Raw genomic sequence first — 23,845 nt, forward strand, 5'->3', positions numbered from 1 at the left:
AAATACTAGAAAAAAACCCTTTTTCTTGGGTGTATAATAAGAGTAACCCCTCTCATGTTCTGCCCTCATTCCTACACACGCTTTTACCTCCCATGTTTTTATTGTAGTAAATTATACATCACATGAAATTGACCATCTTAACCATTTGAAGTGTACAGTCCAGTGGTATTAAATATATTCATTCCTACACACACTTTTAAAGATTTTCTATGACCTTAATATGTACTTTGTTAATTCACTCATCAATTGGTTAAACTAGAGGAAAGTGTTATGAGGTTTGAATCTGTAAGTTTCCAGATGTTGAAATGGTATTTATCTCTTTCGATGTTGAGAACTTGTCAACTTCTCAGGAAGATTTCTCTGACTCCTCATCAAAACTACTAGGCAAATCCCCCAAGATCAGTCTCATTCTGCTTCAACTGACTCTTCCTAGAAGAGCAAAGGCAGAGGTGAACCTTTCTCAGTCAAGTCATTAAGTGCCTTCCATGCACCAAACATTGTGTTAGAAGCATTTGTACACAAAACCCTTATTATAGCAACAATCCGCTGATGTAGGTGGCATTATTCACATGTTACAGATGAGGAAACTGAAGCTCTGCGATTTTAAGAGGCTTGGCCAGGATGTGGAGGAACTAGGATTTCAATCCAAAGCTTTGGTCTCCAGGCCCACTGAGGGTTCTCCCCACCACAGCTACCCTCTCAGATGCTTGAGTCTCTTCCAAGCAAATCCAGGTGTGGACAGCACACAGGCTGACTCCCAAAATGCTGCACACAGGAGAATGTTCCAGATACAACTTTTTTTTTTCTCACCACTTTTAACTCTTTGGCGTTCATCACTTAAAAATGACAACCCCTGAAGGTAGAGGTGGATTACATCTTAATTGTTATATTCTAAGAATAATTCCTTTCTGGATCATACTATGGGCTCTAGTAGATTTTTCCCTTGTGTGATTGTATCTGTTAAACTAGGACATGAAGAACAAATCTGCAGGAAATAGGTTATAGGTATAGTATATATAGATCTTGGATGTTTATACCTGTACTGATGTCAATATAGATATATATAGAGAGATTATACAGAATATATATACAGAGGTCTAGTACTGACACAAGGGCTGAGGTGCCCACACTTTATAGACTACAATTCCTCAGATTCTAGAAAGACCAGAGTCTTAGGACTATAAAAATTCTTCAGGGTATTAAGTTAGTCGAAGAGAGGTTAGAGTTTGAAATAGCTCTGTGTGTGTGTGTATAAATATATACATATACAATTGACCCTTGAGCAACAGAGGTTTAAACTGAGCAGGCCCGTTTATAGGCGGATCTTTTTCAATAGTAAATACCACAGTGTTACAATGATACCAGGTTGTTTGAATCTCCAGATGTGAAACCTGAAATACAGAGGAACCGTGTATACTGAGAGTGGACTATAAGTTATAAGTGGATTTTCAACTTGGCAGTGGGTGGGAGCCCCTGATGCCTGTGTTATTCAAGGGTTGACTGTATACAGCTTTGCTAGCCGGGACCTTAGGGTATAAACTCTTCAGAATAACTGACTCTTCCAGTTAGCTAAGGGGTGGATTCTTTTTTAAAAACAACTTTTCCCTTTTTTCTTTTTAATGTTTTGGACAAAAATCTAAAACATACTGCATATTTGCTGCTGCTGTTTTAGGCTCACATTTTTCGGTGATGGTGATTTGTCTGTCACTGAGTTAAGCACACCACCTGTGCTATCATTTAATCCCCACTCCCAATTTATGAGGTAGGTTCTATCACCATCGTTTTACCAAAGAGCCTGAGGTTTGAAGAAGTCGAGGAACTTGGTCAAGTTTTCATAACTAAGAAGGAGTGAAGCCAGGATTGAAACTGGTCCTCTGACCACCTTACCCCCAGACTTGTTTAATCACATCAATATATTGTCTCTCTGAATCATTTAAGTCTTCATGCTGATTCTACCTTCTAAAATTAAATGTCGAGTTGACCTGCATCATAATAGAGTGGGACCATCTGGGCTCAAGACCACAATACTACAACAATATATATTACAGTATATACATTGTAATTTATACTCTTTTTTCTTTTTTTATTGAAGTATAGTTGATTTACAATGTTGTGTTAATTTCTGCTGTACAGCAAAGTGATTAGTTATACATATATATAATACATATATATATTCTTTTCCATTATGGTTTATTACAGGATATTGAATAGAGTTCCCTGTGCTCTACAGTAGGACCTTGTTGTTTATTTTATATATAGTAGTTTGTATCTGCCAATCCCAAAGGAATATTGTACTCTTGAGACACTGAAGTTAGGTACAAATAGTCACCATTTGTATCTGTATTCAGTGGCCCAAGACTACAATGCTGTTTGGGTTCATGACACTTAAATTTTTCTTTTCTATGCCCTCTTTTGCTGAGCACGTAGTCTTTTGTGGTCAAAAGCATGTGGTTTGCAGACTTAGAGAGATGTATTCATTTCTAGCTCTGACACATACTAGCAGTGTGGTCTCACTTTCTTCATCTGTAAAATGGGTGTAGTATTGCCTACACTGAAGAGAATGAAAAGAGACAGTGTAGCTAAGTGTCTGACACACTGACTGGTGAACAGTAAGTTCTCAACCAATAGCATGCTGTTATTATAGCCTATCACTGCTGTCAGGTGGCTAACCATAATTTCTCACTGCTATCAGTGTTCCTGTTATATCTGGCTCTTTCACTAATTTGTAGAGTCTAATCTGTTGGGGCTTAGAAAACAGTTCCTGTATTGGTAACATAGCAGAATGGACTTGTGCAAGATATTGGCACTGAGATGAAGGTGCAAAGTCAAGCCAGGAACAAAACAGGGGTGGAAATGCTGAGAAAACATGGACAACATTCCAAAGCACAGTCCATGCAGTTGAAACAGAATCAGGGACGTGACTGGGGCCAGACACTGGGGTAGCACAGAGATACCAATGGGAGAGCCAAAGTCCACGGCTCAGTCTGGGGTTACGAGCTGACGGGAGCCAAGCTGAAGATAAAGCACAGAGGCATGGGGCACGCAGGCCTGACTGGGAGTACTTCTTGTAGCCAGCAGCTTGTGCTAATGTTCCTTTTGGAGGCCTGGAGCTTTTCCACAAGTATACTTTGATTTTTTTTATAGGTGCAACTCTCCAAGACGAGCATCGCTTAATCAGAATATAAACTTTTTAGATCTGAAGTTAAGGTGCATAGACACTGAGGCAAGATTGAGGGAATATTTCTTTAAATAAGATAAATAAAAAGGAATTTTAATGTGTCCATTTTGTTTGAACTGACTTTTATCTCTTTTAGTTATCAGTAGGGTTTTTTTTTTAATTGAAGTATAGTTGATTTATAATGTTGTGTTAGTTTCAGGTGTACAGCAAAGTGATTCAAATATATATGTATGTATATATATATATTTTTTTCAGATTCTTTCCCTTATAGGTTATTACAAAATATTGAGTATAGTTCCCTGTGCTATACAGTAGGTCCTAGCTGGTTATCTATTTTATATATACTAGTATGTATATGTTGATCCCAAACTCCTAATTTATTCCTCCCGCCACTTTCCCCTTTGGTAACCATAAGTTTGTTTTCTATGTCTGTGGGTGTATTTCTGTTTTGTATATAAGTTCATTTGTATCAGTTTTAAAAATTAGATTCTACATATAAGTGATGTCATATGATATTTGTCTTTCTCTGTCTGACTTACTTCACTTAGTATGATAATCCCTAGGTCTAACCATGTTGCTGCAAATGGCATTATTTCTTTCTTATTTATGACTAATATTCCATTGTATATGTATACCATATCTTCTTCATCCATTCAGCGGACATTTAAGTTGCTTCCATGTCTTGGCTATTATAAATAGTGCTGCAGTGAACATTGGGGTGCATATATCTCTTCAAATTATGGTTTTCTCTGGATATATGCCCAGCTTTTTTTTTTTTTTTTTTTGTGGTATGCAGGTCTCTCACTGTTGTGGCCTCTCCTGTTGCGGAGCACAGGCTCCAGATGCGCAGGCTCAGCGGCCATGGCTCACGGGCCCAGCCGCTCCGCGGCATGTGGGATCTTCCCGGACCGGGACACGAACCCGTGTCCCCTGCATCGGCAGGCGGACTCTCAACCCCTGCGCTACCAGGGAAGCCCTATATGCCCAGCTTTTTAACTAAGTCACAGACAAAATAAATTTTCTTGCTCACATGATGTATAAAAAGGGTTGCCAGTAAAATAAGGATGCCCAGATAAATCTGAATTTGAGTAAAATAATGGATACAATTTTTAGAATATGTTTGTTCCAAATATTGCATGGGATGTATTTATGCTAAGAAATTATCCATTATTTACGTGAAATTAAAATGTAACTGGGTATCTTTTTTTTTTTTTTAGGTTTTATTTTTTGCTTTTTCTCATTCTGGAAACTATATATGACTGACTATAATAACATGAATAGTAGTTAAAAATTATTGAACACTTCCAGGAACAGTGATATACTTTAATGGGCATTATTTTACTTCTTACAGCTGGTAAATGAGGTACAACTATTGTTCTCATTTTACCAGTCATGAAACTGGGGTTTGAACGATTCTTTTCTAATAGTTTGCAAATGGCAGAACTAGAATTCAAACTCAGATCTGTCTGACCTTAGAGCCTTAAATAACAAACACACTCTTTTATTTAAATCTACACATAGAATCTGAGTCTGTGGCTGAGAAGGTAAATACATGTGTACTGGCTTTCTGTGATATTTGGATGTTTGGATTCTGGCTACAACTGTCATTCATTATACCTGATGAGGTACCCACAAAATGCCGCCATTTTACCTCTCTGTATACTTTCTTTGATTAAAAAGAGAAGACCCATTTCTGATTGCTCAAGTTCAGACAGGTATGTTACTGGGTTTTCTTATCAGATGCTCATTTTCCTGTGCAGTTTGAGGATGTGTCCAAGTGACTCAAAGAAAGCCTTCCAACCACTTTGGGTTGATGAGTCCCTGCAATACTTCCTAGCAACAATCTCACTTTCTTATTCATTTTGGTTAATAACCAAGCCTGGGGAACTCTGCTGGGCAAACATTGGTTTGACGTGGCTAGATTGGCCACTTTCCAGGAGCTAATTGTTGGCAATTCTCCCTTGCTATTAAATATTAATTATTGCAAGTAGGTGAAGCTCATAAAACTGCTTAAGAAAACGGATGTCATGTTATTACACCTAATGATGGACGTATAAAGCTGTGTTGGTGCCCAGCCTTCCATGTGTTTTGGGAGTTGGGGATTTTGGCCTATTTACCACAACTAACTTTAAATAGTTATTTAATCACTGGAAACCAAAGGGCTACCGTATAAGTTGGAAAACTCCACTGAATGATTTCTAGGAGATGTATCATCAAGGGCCAGAACTGAAAAACTACAGTTTACACCCCCTGTCAGCTCTTCTGCTGTTATTAACTTCTATTGGCAAAACAGGCTGGAGACAATTTAGTATTAAAGTGACTAAGGCAATCATATAAAAGGCTTTCAAATAATGCCCAGTAAATGTATTCTTTATTGCATTTAACAGTAAGGATTTAAGGCAATTCAGGAGCTCATTATCATTAAGTAAGAGATCATTATCTCAGGAGATACTATAGAGAAACATTAGTTTTAAATTATTTTTTAAAAAAGAAGTTGTGTTAGCTAATTCCTCAAAAAACAAAAGCAGTGGAAAAACTTAATCCATTAAAAAAAGGTTCATTCTTTTTTTGGATGCGTGATATATTCATACTCATTCATGTCCTTTTATGCAAAAGGCCATCAATAACCAGTTATCATTTTATTGCCATTTGCCTCTTTAAATAGACCACAAGAAAAAAAAATCAGAATTTTATCTCTTGAGTTCTGGTTTCATATTTGAAAATACAGGCAACTGAAATCATTTTCAACTAATTAAGTCTTGTATAGAAACATTCAAATGATTCATTGGATTTTTCACTCTTCATCTGGATATTTGGGTTTTATGTCAATGCCGTCATAGCTTGAATTTACCGTGATAAGCTCTGGCAAGATGCAAGTATCTCTCATATGACATCAAAGTGCCTGAAGGGAAATGAGTGTACCAGTTTCTCTGATGCAAAAATCTGACTGGATCTGAGACAGCTATTGTGAAATCTTCAAAGTAAACCAGCAAAATATAGAAATTAGGAATTCGTGATACAAGGAAAGTAATTCTTTTCTCAAATTCTCTAGGCACCAAGTAAGCAAAAGTGTCTTGAAACTTGTAAGCTTGATTATCAGGAGGTTGGGAAGACATGTAGTCCTATTATGATTACCTCAAACATCATGAAAGACTTTATAAGCTTCTTAGAGGTCATCACTTGCATTCTTTTTAAGTACTTTTTTAAACTCTGAAGACAATGGTGTTTGCACACTAAAGCACATGACATTTAATTTCATTGGGTTAACTTGACACAATCGACTACAAAGCAATACTTTTTAATAATCAGTGTTTAAAGAGTTTAAAGAAAAGAATGCCAATGGGTGCCAACATCAGAAAATTGAGGATAACAAAAAGGAACACTGGGTACAAGTCAGTGATAGAGTCAGAGTCATCTTAGTGCTTTCTGAGAGCTCACCATCTTTTCTAGTTCCCCTGCCTTCTATTTAAAACAATATCATTATAAAATTCCAAATTGTAGGATCATTGATTTTATTTCAGTATTTGGAGAAACCAAAAAGAAAAATAAAGGATACACAGTATTCTAATCTCTTGCAATGAAGTTATTTTTTAATGCAGTTTTTAAAAATTGAAGTATATTTGATTTACAATGTTGTATTAGTTTCAGGTGTGATTCAGTTATATATATATATATATATATATATATATATTTTTATTCAGATTCTTTTCCATTATAGGTTATTACAAGGTATCGAATGTAGTTCCCTGTGCTATACAGTAAATCCTTGTTGTTTATCTATTTTATATATAGTGGCATCTATCTGTTAATCTCATACTCCTGACTTACCCCTCCCCACCTTTTCCCTTTGGTAACTATAAGTTTGTTTTCTATTTCTGTGAGTCTGTTTCTGTTTTGTAAATAAGTTCATTTGTATTATTTTTAGATTCTACATATAAGTAATATTATATAATATTTGTTTTTCTCTGACTTCAATTAGTATGATATTCTCTAGGTCCATCCATATTGCAAATGGCAGTATTTTTTTTTTTACGGCTGAGTATTATTCCATTGTATATATATACCACATCTTCTTTATCCATTCATCTGTTGATGGACACCTAGGTTGCTTCCATGTCTTGGCTATTGTAAATAGTCAAGGCAATATTTTTTAATGAAGAGGAATTAACCCACAAATTATGTTTTTTTCACACTTAATGAATTAACATTTAAGAACTCTATGTGAAGGGGGTAAATATTTACACATTTAACCCCAAATCTTTATCATCTCTCTATTTTCATGCACTGAATGAGTTCTCTCTAAGACAATATTAGAAAATCTTTTTAAAAAATATTTTATTATGAAAAATCTCAAGCATATACAAAAGGAGAGAATTGTAAATGAATCCAGTGTAATTTTTGTCCAAATTGACCGGTTGTCAATATATGACTGATCTTTTCATCTGTTCTGCCAACTACTTATCTTCTCTCTGCCCATTATGTTAAATCCCTGACATTACATTATTTCTTCTGTAAACATTTTATTTCTTTAAGACAAAGACTCTTAAACAAACCCATAATTCTATTGTCAAATCTTAAAAAGAGCAGTAATTTGCTAGAATCATCAAATATCCAGTTCACATTTCTCGTGTTTTTCCCCCAGCTTTTAAATTTGAAATGGGATCAGATAAAGCACATACACTGTTGTTTTTTAATATGTCTTTTAAGTTTTTTTAGTGTAATTTTTGGCATAAAGGTGGTCATAGACATATTCTCTTATATAGTGACCTTTGCCTTACCACTGAGGTGGTTAAAGTAAAGCACAATGTTTTAAGACTGATAGTTCATCTATGTAGTATAAAGTAAAACAATTTTATGACATCTGAGTCTAAGCATTGTTTACTCAAAAAAATCTGGTTGATTTATTTCTTCTTTTTATTCAAAATTTTTTATTGTGTACATGCAGGAATAAGTGGTAAATGTAAATTTAAATTTTGTCATTTTAAAAGTTTTGAAATTGATAGATATCTTTTAAAAATAGCTTTCAGATTGAAATACTCAATTAAAACCATAACTGGTTGTTGCTGATACATTATATGCCATTCTAATTACACATTTTCTCCTACTTATATCAAGATATTTAACTTGGTTGTTCCAAGTTTATCTTGATTATCGATTAAGATTCTTTTTCTGAACCACGGAAGTTGAATATAAAACTGTCAGAAGACATTTACATTTAGATGTAATTTATATAATTAATTGTAACTGAGACTGTAGTTGTTAGAAATCAGTTAAAAGCAAAATAGCCCACTAATCATTTTATATATATTTTTAAAAAAAATCATCATATTATGCTTGATTTTATTCTAGGTAAGGATTTGATTTAAAAATGCCCTTTGACTGAGTAGTTTCTACTTACTAGAAATGAGCTGGGATTTTTTTTTTTTCCTCCTTGAACTATTTAGTTCACTTATCCAGGGCATATATTATGAAGATAGCATTTAAGAGTACCTTTTATTAGTGATGCTTCCTTATTTGCTAATGAGCATGAAAAGTAAGAACTGTAATTCTTACATGTCTGAATTGTAATTCAGACATGTAATTTACTTACATCAACAAAGGGGTTTCTTGTTTTCTACAGAATGTGTTAAAGTATTTTTCTCTTTTCTGAATGAACATATTCTCCTAATTATCCTGATTTTCCAATACATTTTTGCCTTTGTAAAGGAAATGTAACTGCAGTGTTATATCTTCAGTTGAATTTTCTAATCTGCTTAACAATTGAAGTTTCTTCTACAAATATATTTTCTATTAAAATTCTGAACAGCAAATAATTCACAGAGAAAGTAGTTGTCTGTACCATCCTTACACCTCCTTTATGTAACAATAGGTCTCTAAGGCAGTGGTAGGAACTCGGCTAATGCTTATAGAGCACTTAATATGTGCTAGGCACAGTTATAAGCACCTAATATGCATTAATTTATTTAATCCTCGTAACAACCCTAACAGGAAGTTACTATTATCATGCTCTCCATTTTACAGATGAGGAAACTTAGGGATAGAAAGTTTAAGTGACTTATGGACAGTTACACAACCAGTTGTGGTGGAGCTTGGTGAACCAAGGCAGTCTGGCTCCATAAGTTTACTTTTATCCATGACACTATACAATATAATAAACGGGAAGCATATCCATGGTTCCATGGGATTGGGAAGAGGATGACTGCAAAGGGGCATGAAGGAATTAGTTGTTTGGTATCATGGAAATATCCTGTACCTTAATCGGGACAGTGGTGGCAACATGACTGTATTCATTTAACAAAACTCATCCAACTGTACATATAAAATGAATACATCTTACTATATGTAAATTATACACCAATAACATTAACATATAAAAAAAGCATCAAGACTCACTTTACGGTCCATGGTTAATTTGGGCAACTTTTGAGTGCAATGTTCTCTGTATGACCAAATTGACAGTCAGAACAACGCACGCAAAAATTACCTAATACACATCCCTCTGAGATGCAATAGAATATTTAGCACAGTTTGTTATATGGTGGATCGTAAGGTGAGTCTGTCACCATAGATAAGCTTCAGATCTTCTCTGTCCCTACTGATTTCGTCAGGCTGCGCTATCACAATGAAGAGAGCTATATTAAATTGATTGTGATTTGTGTTTCTCCTTTTCACTGTCACTTTTGTGTATATATTTTCCATCCTTTTTTATTAGGTATATGTAGATTGTTAACACTGTTACATTTGCTGCTGGATTGATCTCTTTATCATTAGGAATCACCCCTATTGATTTCTAGTCGTGCTTTTTTACTTAAAGTCTTTTAAAATTTATATTAACATAGCTACACCATCTTTCTTTTGGTTACTATTTGCATACACATCTTTTTCTGGCCTTTTGCATTCAACCGTTCAGTTTCCTATATTTTATTAGAACATGTGCTTGTATTGTTCTTGATTTTGTTTTTGTTTTTCATAATCTGGGAATATTTCATTAATTTTTATTTAATTAGTGTATATTTGAGTTTATATTTACCATCTTTGTATTTTTTAAATTAGTTCTCCCTATTTTATGTTTTTGTTTCCTTTCCTTTATCTTCCTCTTTTCAGATTAATCAATTTTTTTCTATTATTCCTTCTTCACCTCGGGTAATTTGTTAATTATATATTGTTTTTCTATCTTTTTACTATTTACTTTGAGATTACAAGATGTATACCTTGCTTATATAGTCAAGTTATAAAATATAACTTTACCATTCCCCAATGATGCTTGGAATTTAGACCATTTAAATTCCATTTACTCTTTTTGTGTTATTTGTGTTATTTTGTGTTATTGCCATAATTTCAATTCTGCGTATATGAATAAACCTAAAAGAAATTATTATTATTTTGCTCATTCAATATTAAGTTATACTTACTACATAGTTATTGTTTCCATTGTTATTTATTTCTCACTGAATATGGGGTCATCTTATCTGTTTATTTATTTTTAAATCATATTTATTTATTTACTTTTGGCTGCATTGGGTCTTCTTTGCTGCATGTGGGCTTTCTCTAGTTTTGGTGCATGGGCTTCTCATTGTGGGGGCTTCTCTTGTTGCGGAGCACAGGCTCTAGGCGTGTGGGCTTCAGTAGTTGTGGCACACAGGCTCTAGAGCACAGGCCCAGTAGTTGTGGTGCACGGGCTTAGTTGCTCCGCTGCATGTGGGATCTTCCCGGACCAGGGATTGAACCCGTGTCCCCTGCATTGGCAGGCAGATTCTTAACCACTGCACCACCAGGGAAGTCCCAGGGATCATCTTATTTTTGCCAAAGAAATCTTTTTAGTGATTCTTTTAGTGCAGGTCTCTGGATTTTTTCCCCCACTTTGTATAGAATTCTGATGGGTAGATACTGATTTGAGTATCTTCAAGGTGTTGTATCATTCTTTTATAGCTTTCATTCCTTCTGTTGAAAATCACTTGTTAGTCTTATTATTGTTTTTTTTAGTAATGTATTTCTCCCATGCCTCTGGGTGCTTTCAGATTTTCCCTTTGTTTTTGGCTTTTAGCAGTTTGATCATGATGTGTGGAGGTGTCTCCTTCCTTGCTTTCATCCTGACTGTGTTCCAAGAGCTCCGTGAATCTGTGACTTGATGACTTTCCTCAACCATTTTCTCTGTAATCATTGCTTTGCTTGATTCTCTCTCTCCTCTCCTTCTGTACTCTGATAATATGTTGGACATTTTAATTATTTTTCTTAGATATATTTCTTTATTTTTAATCTTTTTTTATTCTTCTGTGTCTCAGTATGAAAATTTTTGATCTGTATTTCACTTCACCAGTTAACTATTGTTCTCTGTCTAATCCTTTTATCAAGTTTGTAATTTTAATTATTGCATTTTGCATTTCTGCAACTTCTATTTGACTTTTTTTGAGATTTAAATACCCTGGTGAAATTTTCCACTTTTTCATCTATTTTCTTCATCTTTCTTTCTATTTTCTTGAACATATTAGTCATGATACTTGAATGTCCTTATTTGATAATTTCAGTATCTAGATAACCTGTGGATCTCTTTTTATTAACTATTTTTTCTCTTGGTGTGAGGTCAGATAGTCCTGGGTTTTGTTTTTGTTTTTTGTGGCATAGATAGTGTTTTTTGATTCAGTGTCTGATGTTCTATATGAAAAATGTAGAGGCTTGCTTATATCATCTTCCTCCAAGAGCAGAAAGAGTGGATTCCCTTCAGAATCCAATCAGAAATTAAATTCAAGGCTGGATTGCAGTTTTTCTAAGGCTCCATCTGGGTCTCTCTGAACCCTGTTCCTGAGGTGTATCTCCCAAGGAATTCTAATTGAAAGCCCAGGATCTTCACTTGGGCCCCTTTCTTCCGGGGTGTCCAAAACTCAAGTCCCTGTCTTCTAAGTACTGTGACACTGCCAAAAACTCTCTTTGTTTTTTGGAGACATTCTGCTTGGCTTCTTAGATTCCTTTCCCCATGTAGCTGCAGAAATCAATCAATGTCATGAGGGGAAACCAGCAGAGTGTGGATGTTGTTCTTTTCCCCTCCTTTCTCACTGGGCTCACAGCTCAGGTCTCTAATTTATGTCTCTCCAGCCTTGTGGGATGGTCAAAAGTTCTGCTTGTTTTTCTACCTCTTAGCAGGGACATCTGTTTGGCCTTGTCCTGGATTCCCAAGCCTCTTGTTCCATGCTCTGAACGGCCAAGGGCACCAAGGGAAAAAACACTGCAAAATATCCACTTGACTTCCTGAGCCATTTCTCTCTCCCCAGGATCTTATACTTTCATGCCCTGGTTGCCTTTTGCAGCAATCTGATACCCAGACTTATTCTTTGGTTCAGCTTTTCTCTTTATGTTTAACATATGCTTTGTCTAATTCCAGATGCTCCATCATGCCCCATCATGAATCTTCACATCCCAAATAAAACAACATCAAAACCACAAACAATTTAGCACCTTCAAGAGGCAATATATGGGAACAATAATAGTAGGAGATTTATAAATCATATGACATGACAGGCAAAATAATAAATAAACAAACAAGGATATAGTGAATCTCAATAACAACATTAATTAAATAGGACTAATAGCTGACTGTTTGACTCTGTGGCCTAATAACAGAGAATGTTCCTTCCCTTCAGTCTCTGTGGGTTGTTTCCCAAAATTGTCTAGATGAGTGCAAGGAGAATCTCAGTAAATCCTAAAAAGTAGAAATATTACAGACAATATTCTCTGACTATAATACAATAAAAATAGAAATTTATAACAAAAATTTAAGAAAATAATTTAAAGTTCTAATTTCTTTCTTAATTCTAGTATTAACTCTAACATTGAAGAGAAAATCTAGGCCAAAATTTCATAGCTAGAAAGTAAAAACAAGATTTTAGATCCAGAAAAACCTATGCTACATGGCAAAAACTGTGGTTAGAGAAATGATTATAGCCATAAATCTTTAGGTTACTCTGAAAGAAGAAATTAAATTAATCTTATTAGGTATTCAGATGAATTTTTGTGTGTGTGTGGGGGGGGCACACGAGCCTCTCACTGTTGTGGCCTCTCCCATTGCAGAGCACAGGCTCCGGATGCGCAGGCTCAGTGGCCATGGCTCACGGGCCCAGCCGCTCCACGGCACGTGGGATCCTCCCGGACCGGGGCACGAACCCGCATCCCCTCCATCGGCAGGTGGACCCTCAACCACTGCACCACCAGGGAAGCCCCAGATGAATATTTTTTAAATTATGGCAAAATTTATTTTAAAAGTAGGAAGGAATAAAAACAGCATAAATTAATAAAAGAGAATACATTAGAAACAATAAATAAATTCTAAAATTGATTGAGAAATAATAACAATAAAATAGATAACCTATTTGCCTAGCTCTCAAAGAAAACTGGAGAAAACACAAAGACACAAATGTAGAAATGACAGGGACAGAACCAATGATAAAGTAAATTATAAGAATGGCAAATACTTTACTGAAAAAAATATATTCTTATACTCCTCAATTTCTCTTACATACCATTTACAATTCATCAGTAAATCTACCCGTTAAACCTAAATACATCTCAAATCTGATCACATCTCACCACCTTCCCTGGTACCTCTTCTTTTCAGCCACCACCATCTCACCTCTACCATCTCCCTCTGCAGCCTAGCTTTAGCCTCCTACTTTCCAATCATTTTCCACAAAATAGCCAGAGGTATCTTTTTAAAATAATAGTTCAGTTATGCCATTTCCCCTCACAAATCTCACCCTTGGCTTCCCATGTCTCCCAGAATAAAATGCAAAACCCATGAGATACTATGTGGTCCTTCTTGCTACTGCTCCTACCTACAATCAGCCAACTGGTCTCCACTGAGCACATTCCTTATTCAGGTCCTTTCTACTTGCTGTTCCTTCTTCTCTCCTCTCCCCAGAAATTGAAATGGCTCACTTCCTTCTTTATTCAGGCCAAAGTTTAATAACTACCCAATTTAAATAATAACTGCTCTTTACCCCTGTCATTCTCTATTCCCTTGCCCTAATTTATTTTTCTTCTAAGTATTTATGATCACTTGACATATTGCATATTTAATTTTTAACCTGCTTTTTTTTTTACTAGAATATTCCAGGAGAACAAGAATTTGTCTGTTTTGATCATTGCTCTTTCCCTAGTGTTTAGATTAATGCCTAGCACATATTAGTACTTGATAACTATTTATTGAATAAATTAATGAATGATATGATATAATTTACATCTGGAAAGCCTTCAGAAAATCCACTAAAAAACTTTTGCAAATAGTAAGAGAATTTGGCAAGGTTTCACAGTTAATATAGTAATAACAAAAAAGACAAAATATCTAGAAATAAGTTTAACTATTATTATGCAGGACTCTAGTGATGGACATAGAGAAAGATTTGAAAGAGCAGTGAAAAATGACTTATTCTTGAATAAAAAGAATCAATATAGTGAAGAGGTCAATTTTCCTTGAAATTAATCCACAAGTATAAGGTGATACTAATTAAAATATGTGTATTTGGGGGATAAATTGACAAGGGTTTTTTTTTGGTAAATTTTTACTGAAAATTAATCAGTTGCGAATAATTAGGAATATTCTGGACAGATTACAAGTCATATGAACGTTCATATTTTATGCTTTTATTTATGTTTGAGATCATTTTCTTTAGTATTTAAAGCCATTCTCACTCCCCTGTCTGACCTGCTTGGGAAGCCAAAAGAAAAAAGGACCACACATATAGGAGAGAATTCCAGGAAAGAAAGAACAGTCTATAGATTCTCAGGCCATAAGGAGTTTAAGTAAAATAAATTCAGAAGACTATGCATCGGAGCGAGTGACGAGGAGGATGATGCAAGTTCAGTGTGCTGTGGGGAATAGTATTCTGGGGCCTGTGGGGTAAAGTAGAGACTGAAGGTAGGTTACACCTTCAAGGAGCTTGATCAAAAGGGGAAGGAGAGAGAGGAGTTAGAATACAGATGGATTGGGGATAAGTAATGGAAGATTTTTTTTTTTTTTTTTTTTTTTTAGGTAGGATAGACCTGAATATGTTTAAAAGCTGTAAGAAAAGATTCGGTTTTGGCTATCTCCATATGTAGATAAATAGGGGCCAACCAGGCCATGAGGTGGGTGCCAGAGTTAGGAAGCACCAGCTGGAGGAGGGCTGAGAAGGGCTGGCCTCTGGGCTGCAGAACAAAGCAAAAAGTCCTCTGAGTGGGGGAGAGAAAATCAAAGGCAGGCAGATTTTCAACTTTAATGAATCTAAAGGGATACTCCTGATTCAAGGCAATAGGATAAAAACAGTGTAAATAAAGCTGTCATGAAAGGCATTAAAATGGACCATAGGAATTAGATCCTGGAGCAATTGCCTGTGCATTGGGAACATAGCCACCATGATTCTTATAGAGCTCCTGTTGCCCTGCAGAGCAGGAACAATTAAGGGTGCCAACCTGGCTGGGTAAATAAAGATGTTGAAGATATTGAAGAAAGAGATTGCCACAGATAGAATAAGGTCCCCGAGGACATGAGGTGGATTGGCATCCTGACCACAGGTTGAGTAATTAACTTCATTAACACTGTGCAAACCATCCATGGGATTCTGAGCCAAGGAGATTAGGCTTAAAGGCATTTTTTATGTGCATAGATACAAGAGCTCTAGGGGGAAAATTCAGCTTGCTTCAAGAGTCTGAGGGGGAAAAAATATATATGCATTAAAAGGTTTGCACTTTGTGTTTTTAAAAATCCCCAATTTTCTTAACCATTTCGAAAAGTATGGTCAAATAGACTTCATATAATATTTGTGTTTAAATGACCTTTTAGTAGTTTTTAAATGGTTATTATTCTTTCCAGCTGAAAGTATATTTTCTAACATGGCCTTCTCTGTACCAGTCCTCCAAAGTGCTCTTCTTAATTTCCATTTAATGAAAATCTCTACATTTGTGGGTTTGTGTCTACATTTTCTTTGGATTTAAGTTAATCCTTCAGGGAAAGCGTTAACTCTCTCAGGCTACTGGAACTTTGCTTTTTGGAACTGTAATGTTTACTGTTAGGGAGTAACTTTGGCACCAGGGAGAACTTGGCTCAATAGATATTTTCAACAAAATTACTGATATAATAAATTTTAATCAGGATATTTGGAATAAAAATCTAGACTTAAAAATGATCTAATATTTAAAGGCAGAATAATTAAATTTGTGATTTATATTTTGTTTTTTTAGTGTTTCTCTGAGAGGTCCTTGTGCTTCATTGAACTTATTTAGAGTCACTGGTTCCATGAAATCCAGTATTATTTAAAATCAAAATCTAGTATACTGATGAAACTATCTGGGTTGATAAGTTAAATATCTGGATTCAGAAAGAAAATAAACTGAACAGGGAGAGCAAAAACAACAAACAAACAAAAAACCAAAATTCACGCTATGGATTATTTCCTTCCCTTTTCTTTTCCTTCATTTTGGATAAAACACTTGATAAAAGGCAGGAACTTTTTCTTAGAAACAGTGTCATTTGCAATGGATTCTTAGTTATTAGATGCTCATTGACCTGAATTATTACTGTTTTGCAAATAGTAATTTACGAAGCAGAGTTAATCATCTAAACTTTGAGATTAGCTCTCCAAAATCATAAAGGTTTTTTCAAAATTTTTATTGGGACCTGCTATGTGTCTCCCATTTTTGCCAATGCCATTCTATTTTTTGTCTCTCTAGAACTGCATAACAGGTTTTCCTTACTTTGTAAACTTTGACATACATGTATAAAGAAAATATGTTTTATACTTATTTCATACTATTTCAAAAAATATTTTTATTATTTTGCCTTAAAGTTTCAATTAAGGATCTGGAAAGAGATAAATAGTTAATGATTTGGATTTTGAACCAGTGCTGCATTTTAGAAAAATATGACCTCTTGCTATCTGTTAATCACATTGATAACTTGGAAATGAGTAGAAAATTCATATTTTTATTCATTCACATAACGAATGATATCTGATTTATGGTTCAGGCTAATCAACATTCCACGGTCTTGCACCAATTCCCACATATAGTATATCAATGTCTGACATAATCAAAGCCTTACAGTAAAAATAAAAGAATCTATTTATAAGTATATTTTAGAAAATCAGCAAGCTATAAAATCTATTTGATTGAAGAAGATTACAAATGCTAGTTATTGTACCATCGAATTAATCAACGTATCAAAAAATTATAGATTAAGAACTGCTTGGCCTAATTCTCTGTTTCCAGCCAGAATGGAACTAAGAGTATGTTTTCATGAATGTGTAGCGCACAGTAACTCTCTCCCTCTTCCATATCCTCTTTTCTGTTTGTCCCTGAGCAGAAAATTACCCGGTAGGCACTAGTGGTCTAGGTAGCTGTTTTGGGAAGGATTTATGCCTGTTGACTTCAAAAGGTTTGGAAGTATAACCTTCCTCTGAGGAGAGAAAAGTCAGATATGAAAGGAATGAATTCTCTCTGGATGGATTTATTGACTCAATCAACAAGTGAAACTTACATATTTGGTATTTACCATGCATGCAACTCTCTGCAGTGTGGCAGTGCATATAAGGTTTATAAGCTAAATTGTGTTCCATGTACTTGCGATTTATTTGGACAAATGAATGTGAGGATTATAACTGATATATTTCCTATTCTGCCTCCACTTTCATTTGTCTGCCTTAGACCTGGGATCCAATCCCACTGTGGCCAGCTAGGCATTGTTCAAAGGAAGGGTCTCACTGAATAGCTGTAAGACAGGAAAAAACTGGGAAAATAAGTAATAGGGCAGAAGCAGCTGCCCACCCCACCACCATATAAGCAAAGATGGCTAAACTGTGGAGGGGAATAGAGAGCTAGAGAATCAGAGAGGTCTTAGAACTAACATTGAAAAGGGAAAATATTACAGCATTTCTTATTCAATTTAGGAATGTAAGGCTGAGAATAGATCGAATGCCTCTCCATATGGAATGTTAGGAAGTAGTAGCCTCACAGATGTGTCCTTGCCAAATAAATGCCAATAAGTAGTGAAGAGGGCTGTTGGGAGATTATCAATGACAGAAAGGACAAAGGATAGCTGGGAGAAGTTGGGCACTTCTGCTGGTCTCACCTGGGCTTACACAGAGCAGTCCTCTGGTGGCTTGATTGGGAGGGGGGTGGTTCTAAGGTGACCTCACTCACATGCCTGCAGTCTGGGTGTTCCCTGTTGCCTATGATTATTGACCTAGAAAATCTCTCATCTTTCAGTAGTTGGTGCCCAGCCTCCTTAAACAGCAGGGGTATTTTCTGAGACTGTGAAAGAAAAGCTAGAAATCTTCTTGAGAATTAGGAACTCTTATAATAGGCTCTGGAACTCATGCAAAACCACTTTTGTCACATTTTGTTGGTCAAAGCAAGTAAAAGGTGAGCCTAGCTTCAAGGAGTGGTGAAATAGATTCCACTACTTAATGGGTGAGCTGCAAAATATTTGTGGTCATATTCAATCTGTTACAATCCATCCCCTGGCTACAATTACTCACATAATTCCATATGCAAAATCTGCTTATCTCTTGCACAACAGTCTCATGTCTTAGAGTGTTTAGACCATGCAGTACATTGGCCACAAGTCACCTGTGTCTACTGAACAATTGAAATGTTGCTGGTCCTAATTGAGATGTGCTGTTATTTAAAATATACACAGGATTGCAAAGATTTAGTAAAAATAATGTGAAGTATCTCTTTAATACTTTTTTTATATTGATTAAATGTTTTTCTTTTAGCTTTATGGAGATATGATTGATCTATATAACACTGTGTAGGTTTAAGGTATACACTGTGATGATTTCATATCTGTACATGTTGCAAAATAATTTTTGCAATAAGGTTGGTTAACACTTCCATCACCCTACACAGTTATCATTTGTGTGTGGGTGTGTGTGGGTGTGTGGGTGGGTGTGTGTGTGTGTGGTGAGATTTTTAAGATCTACTCTCTTAGCAACTTTCAAGTATATAATACAGTAGTGTTAACTATAGTCACCATGCTGTACATTACATGACCAGAACTTATGCATCTTATAAATGAAAGTCTGTACCTTTTGACCACCATCACCAATCTCCTTCCCCTTCCACCCCCAGCCCCCGGCAACCACCAATCTGCTCTTTGTTTCTAAACATTTAGCCTTTTTTTTTTTTTGATTCCACAGATAGGTGAGATTATAAAGTATTTGTCTTTCTCTGTCTGACTTATCTCATTTAGCATAATTGTCTCAAGCTTCACCCATGGTGTCAGAAATGGAAGGATTTGCTTCTTTTATTCTGAATAATATTTCATTGTATTTTTTTCTTTATCCATTCATCTGCTGAAGGACACTTAGATTGTTTCCATGTCTTGGCTATTGTAAATAATGCTGCAATGTATGCGGGAGTAGAGATATCTCTTTGAGATAGTAATTTCATTTCCTTCAGATATTTACCCAGAAGTAAAATTGTTGGATCATATGTTAGTTCTTTTTCAATTTGTTGATTATTTCTTTTGCCTTGCAGAAACTTTGTAGTTTGATGTTGTTCCACTTATTTATTTTTTGCTTTTGTTGCAAAAATTACTGCCAAAATCAATGTCAAGGAGATTTTTCCCTATGCTTTCTTCCAGGAGTTTTATACCTTCAGGTATTTTTAAGTCTTTAACCAATTTTGAGTTAATTTTTGTAAGAGGTGTAAGATAGGGGTCCAGTTTCATTTTTGTGCATGTAAATATTCAGTTCCCCAACACAATTTATTGAAGAAACTGTCTTTTCTCCATTGACTAATCTTGGCTCCCTTGTCAAATATTAGTTGACCATGTATTTATGAGTTTACTTCTAAGCTCTTTATTCCATTGCTTTATTTGTCTATCCCAGTATAATACTGTTTTGATTACTCTAGTTTGTAATATAGTTTATCAGGAAGTGTGATGCCTCCAGCTTTGTTCTTCTTTCTCAGTATTGCTTTAGCTATTTGGAGTCTTATGTGGCTCCAAATGAATTTTAGGGTTGCTTTTCTCTTTCTTTAAAAAATACTTTTGGAATCTTGATAGGAATTATGTTGAATCTATAGACCATTTTGGGTACTGTGAACATTTTAACAATATTAATTCTTCCAACACATGAACATGGGATTTTTTCCATTTATTTGTGTCTTGTTCAATTTCTTACATTGATGTCATGTAGCTTTCAGTGTAGAGATCACTGAAAACTGTAGAGAAATTTGTTTCTTGGTTAAATTTATTCCTAAGTATTTTATTGCTTTTGTGCTACTGTAAATGGGATCATTTTCTTTTTTTCCTTTTCAGATAATTCATTGTTAGTATATAGAAATGTTACCGATTTTTGTATGTTAATTATGTGTCCTGCAACTTCACTTAATTTGTTGATTAGATCTCTGTGTGTGTGTGTGTGTGTGTGTGTGTAGTCTTTGGGATATTTTTACACATAGAATTATTATACAAATAGAGACAATTTTACTTTTTCCTTTCCAATTCTGATACCTTTTATTTTTTTATGTTGCCTGGTTGCTGGGCTGGGACTTCCAGTACTATGTTGAATAGGAGTGGTGAGACTTGGCACCCTTGTCTTGGTCCTGATCTTAGAGGAAAAGCTTTCAATCTTTTACTGTTGAGTATGATCTTAGCAGTGGGTTTGTCATTCATGACCTTTATTATGTTGATGTACTTTCCTTCCATACCTAATTTAAGACTTTTCAGCATGAACAGATGTTGAATTTTGTCAAATGCTTTTTCTGTGTATATTGAGATGATCATATTATTGTTTTCTTTCATTCTCTATATAGTACATTTATTGATTTATAAATGTTGAGCCATCCTTGCCTCACAGGGATAAATCTGACTTGATCATGGTGAATGATTCATTTAATGTGCTTCTGAACTTGGTTTACTAGTATTTTATTGAGAAAAATTTTTATCCATATTCATCAAGGGTATTGGCCTATACTTTTCTTTTCTTACAGTGTCTATTACTGGCTTTGGTGTCAGGTAATGCTGGCCTTATAAAATGAGTGTGGGAACAGTCCCTTCTCTTTGGCTTTTTAGAAGAGTTTGAGAATTGGTATTAATTCTTCTTTAAATGTTTGGTAAAACTCAACAGTGAGGCCTTCTGGTCCTGGGGTTTTCTTTGTTGAGAGATTTTTAATTAATGATTCAATCTCCTTACTAGTAATTTGTTTTTTCCGATTTTCTATTTCTTCCTGATTCAGTCTTGTAGGTTTTATATTTTTAAAGGTTTTTCTATTTCTTCTAGGTTGTCCAGTTTGTTAATGTATAGTTGTTCATAGTATCCTGTTATGATCCTTTGTATTTCTGTGGTATCAGTTGTAATGTCTTCTGTATCATTTATGATTTTGTTGTTTCTGAGTTCTCTCTCTTTTTTCTTTGGATAGTGTAGCTAAAAGTTTGTCAATTTTATCTTTTCAAAGAACCAACTCTCATGTTTGTTTTCTTTTCTATTATTTTCCTCTTCTCTGTTTCATTTATTTCTGCTCTAATCTTTATTATTTCTTTTTTAAAATTTTATTTATTGTTTTTTATACAGCAGGTTCTTATTAGTTATCTATTTTATACATATTAGTGTATTCATGTCAATCCCAAGCTCCCAATTCATCCCACCACCACCACCACCCCTGCCGCTTTCCCTGCTTGGTGTCTATATGTTTGTTCTCTACATCTGTGTCTCTATTTCTGCCCTGCAAACCGGTTCATCTGTACCATTTTTTTCTAGGTTCCACATATATGCATTAATATATGATATTTGTTTTTCTCTTTTTGACTTACTTCACTCTGTATGACAGTCTCTAGATCCATCCACATCTCTACAAATGACCCAATTTCGTTCCTTTTTATGGCTGAGTAATATTCCATTGTATATATGTTTATTATTTCTTTCCTTCTGCTAACTTTGGGCTCAGTTTGTTTCCCTTTTTCTAGCTTCTTAAGGCATAGAGTTAAGTTGTTTATTTAAATCTTTCTTGTTTCTTAATGTAGCTGTTTATTGCTATAAACTTTCCTCTTAGAACTGCTTTTGCTGCATCTCATAAGATGTGGTGTGCTGTGTTTCCATTTGTTGGTCTCAGGATACTTTTAAATGTCCTCTTTAATTTCTTCTTTGATCTACTGGTTGTTTAGGAGAGTGTTAATTTCCATGTGTTCATGAGTTTTCCAGTTTTCCTCCTGTTATTGATTTCTAGCTTCACACCACTGTGGTCAGAAAAGATACTTGATATTTCTTTTTTTGTTGTTTTGTTTTTTTGATATGATTTCAGTCTTCTTGAATATACTGAAAATTGTTTTCTGGACTAACGTATGGTTTCTCCTAGAAAGTGTTCCATGTATGCTTGAGAGGAATGTGTATTCTGCTCTTGTCAGATATACTGTTCTGTATATGTTTGTTAGGTTTGTTTGGTCTATAGTGTCATTCAAATCTGCTGTTTTGTTATTGATTCTCTGCCTGGATGAGAATTAAAGTGACCAATTATTATTGTATTAATGTTTATTTCTTCTTTTAGCTCTGTTAGTTTTTGCTTATATATTTAGTGCTCTGATATTGGGTACATAAATATTTAGAATTATTATATCTCCTTGATGAATTGACTCTTTTTTATTATATAATATCCCTTTTTGTCCCTTTTTACCATTTTTAGTTTAAAGTCTATTTTGTCTGATACAAGTATAGCTACCCTTAATTTATTTTGGTTACCATTTGCTTGAAACATCTGCTTTCACTTCTTCATTCTCAGTCTATGTGTGTCTTTCAGGCTAAAGTGAACATCTTGTAGTTAGCATATTGTAAAATCTTGTTTTTGATTCATTCAGCCATTCTATGCCATTGATTAAATAGTTTAATCCTTTTATGTTTAAAGGAATTATTGATAGGTAAGGACTCACTATTGGTATTTTGATAATTGTTTTCTGGTTGTTTTGTGGATTCATTGTTCTTGCTTCTTAGCCTGCTGTCTTTTGGGGGGTATTTTGATGCCTTCTGGTATTAGTATGTTTTGACTTCTTTATCATGTTATTTTGTGTAATTATTACAGGTTTTTCCCTTGTAGTTACTATAAGGCTTACATAAAATATCTGAAAATTATAACATTTTATTTTAAGCTGATAACAACTTAACTTTGATAGTATTCCTAAACTTTACACTTTTACTTCTCCCCCTCAAATTTTAGGTTATTAATGTTACAGTTTACATATTTTTTATATTGTACATTCAATAACAGATTATTGTAGTTATGGTTATTTTTTACTACATTTGTTTTTTACCTTCTAAACTAGATTTGTAGGTGAATTGTGCACTACTATTACCATATTACAGAATCTAATTTTGACTATATATTTACCATTACTAATGAGTTTCATGCTACCTTCTTATGTTTTTATGGTGGAAATTAGCATCCTTTTACTTCCACTCAAAGAATTCCCTTTAGCATTTCTTGTATGACAGATCTAGTGGTGATGAACTCCCTCAGCTTTTGCTTGCTTGGGAAAGATTTTATCTCCCTTCAGTTCTGAAGAACAGCTTTTACCAGGTATAGAATTCTTTTTTAACAATTTTTTCTTTCAATATTTTGAATATGTCATCCCATTTTCTCCTGGCCTGAAGAGTTTCTGTTGAGAAATTTGCATTAATTAATCTTATGGAGGTTATCTTGTATATAACA

This window comes from Mesoplodon bidens (assembly GCF_964165515.1).
Source record: "Mesoplodon bidens genome assembly, chromosome: 11".
In the NCBI taxonomy this organism is placed as follows: domain Eukaryota; kingdom Metazoa; phylum Chordata; class Mammalia; order Artiodactyla; family Ziphiidae; genus Mesoplodon; species Mesoplodon bidens.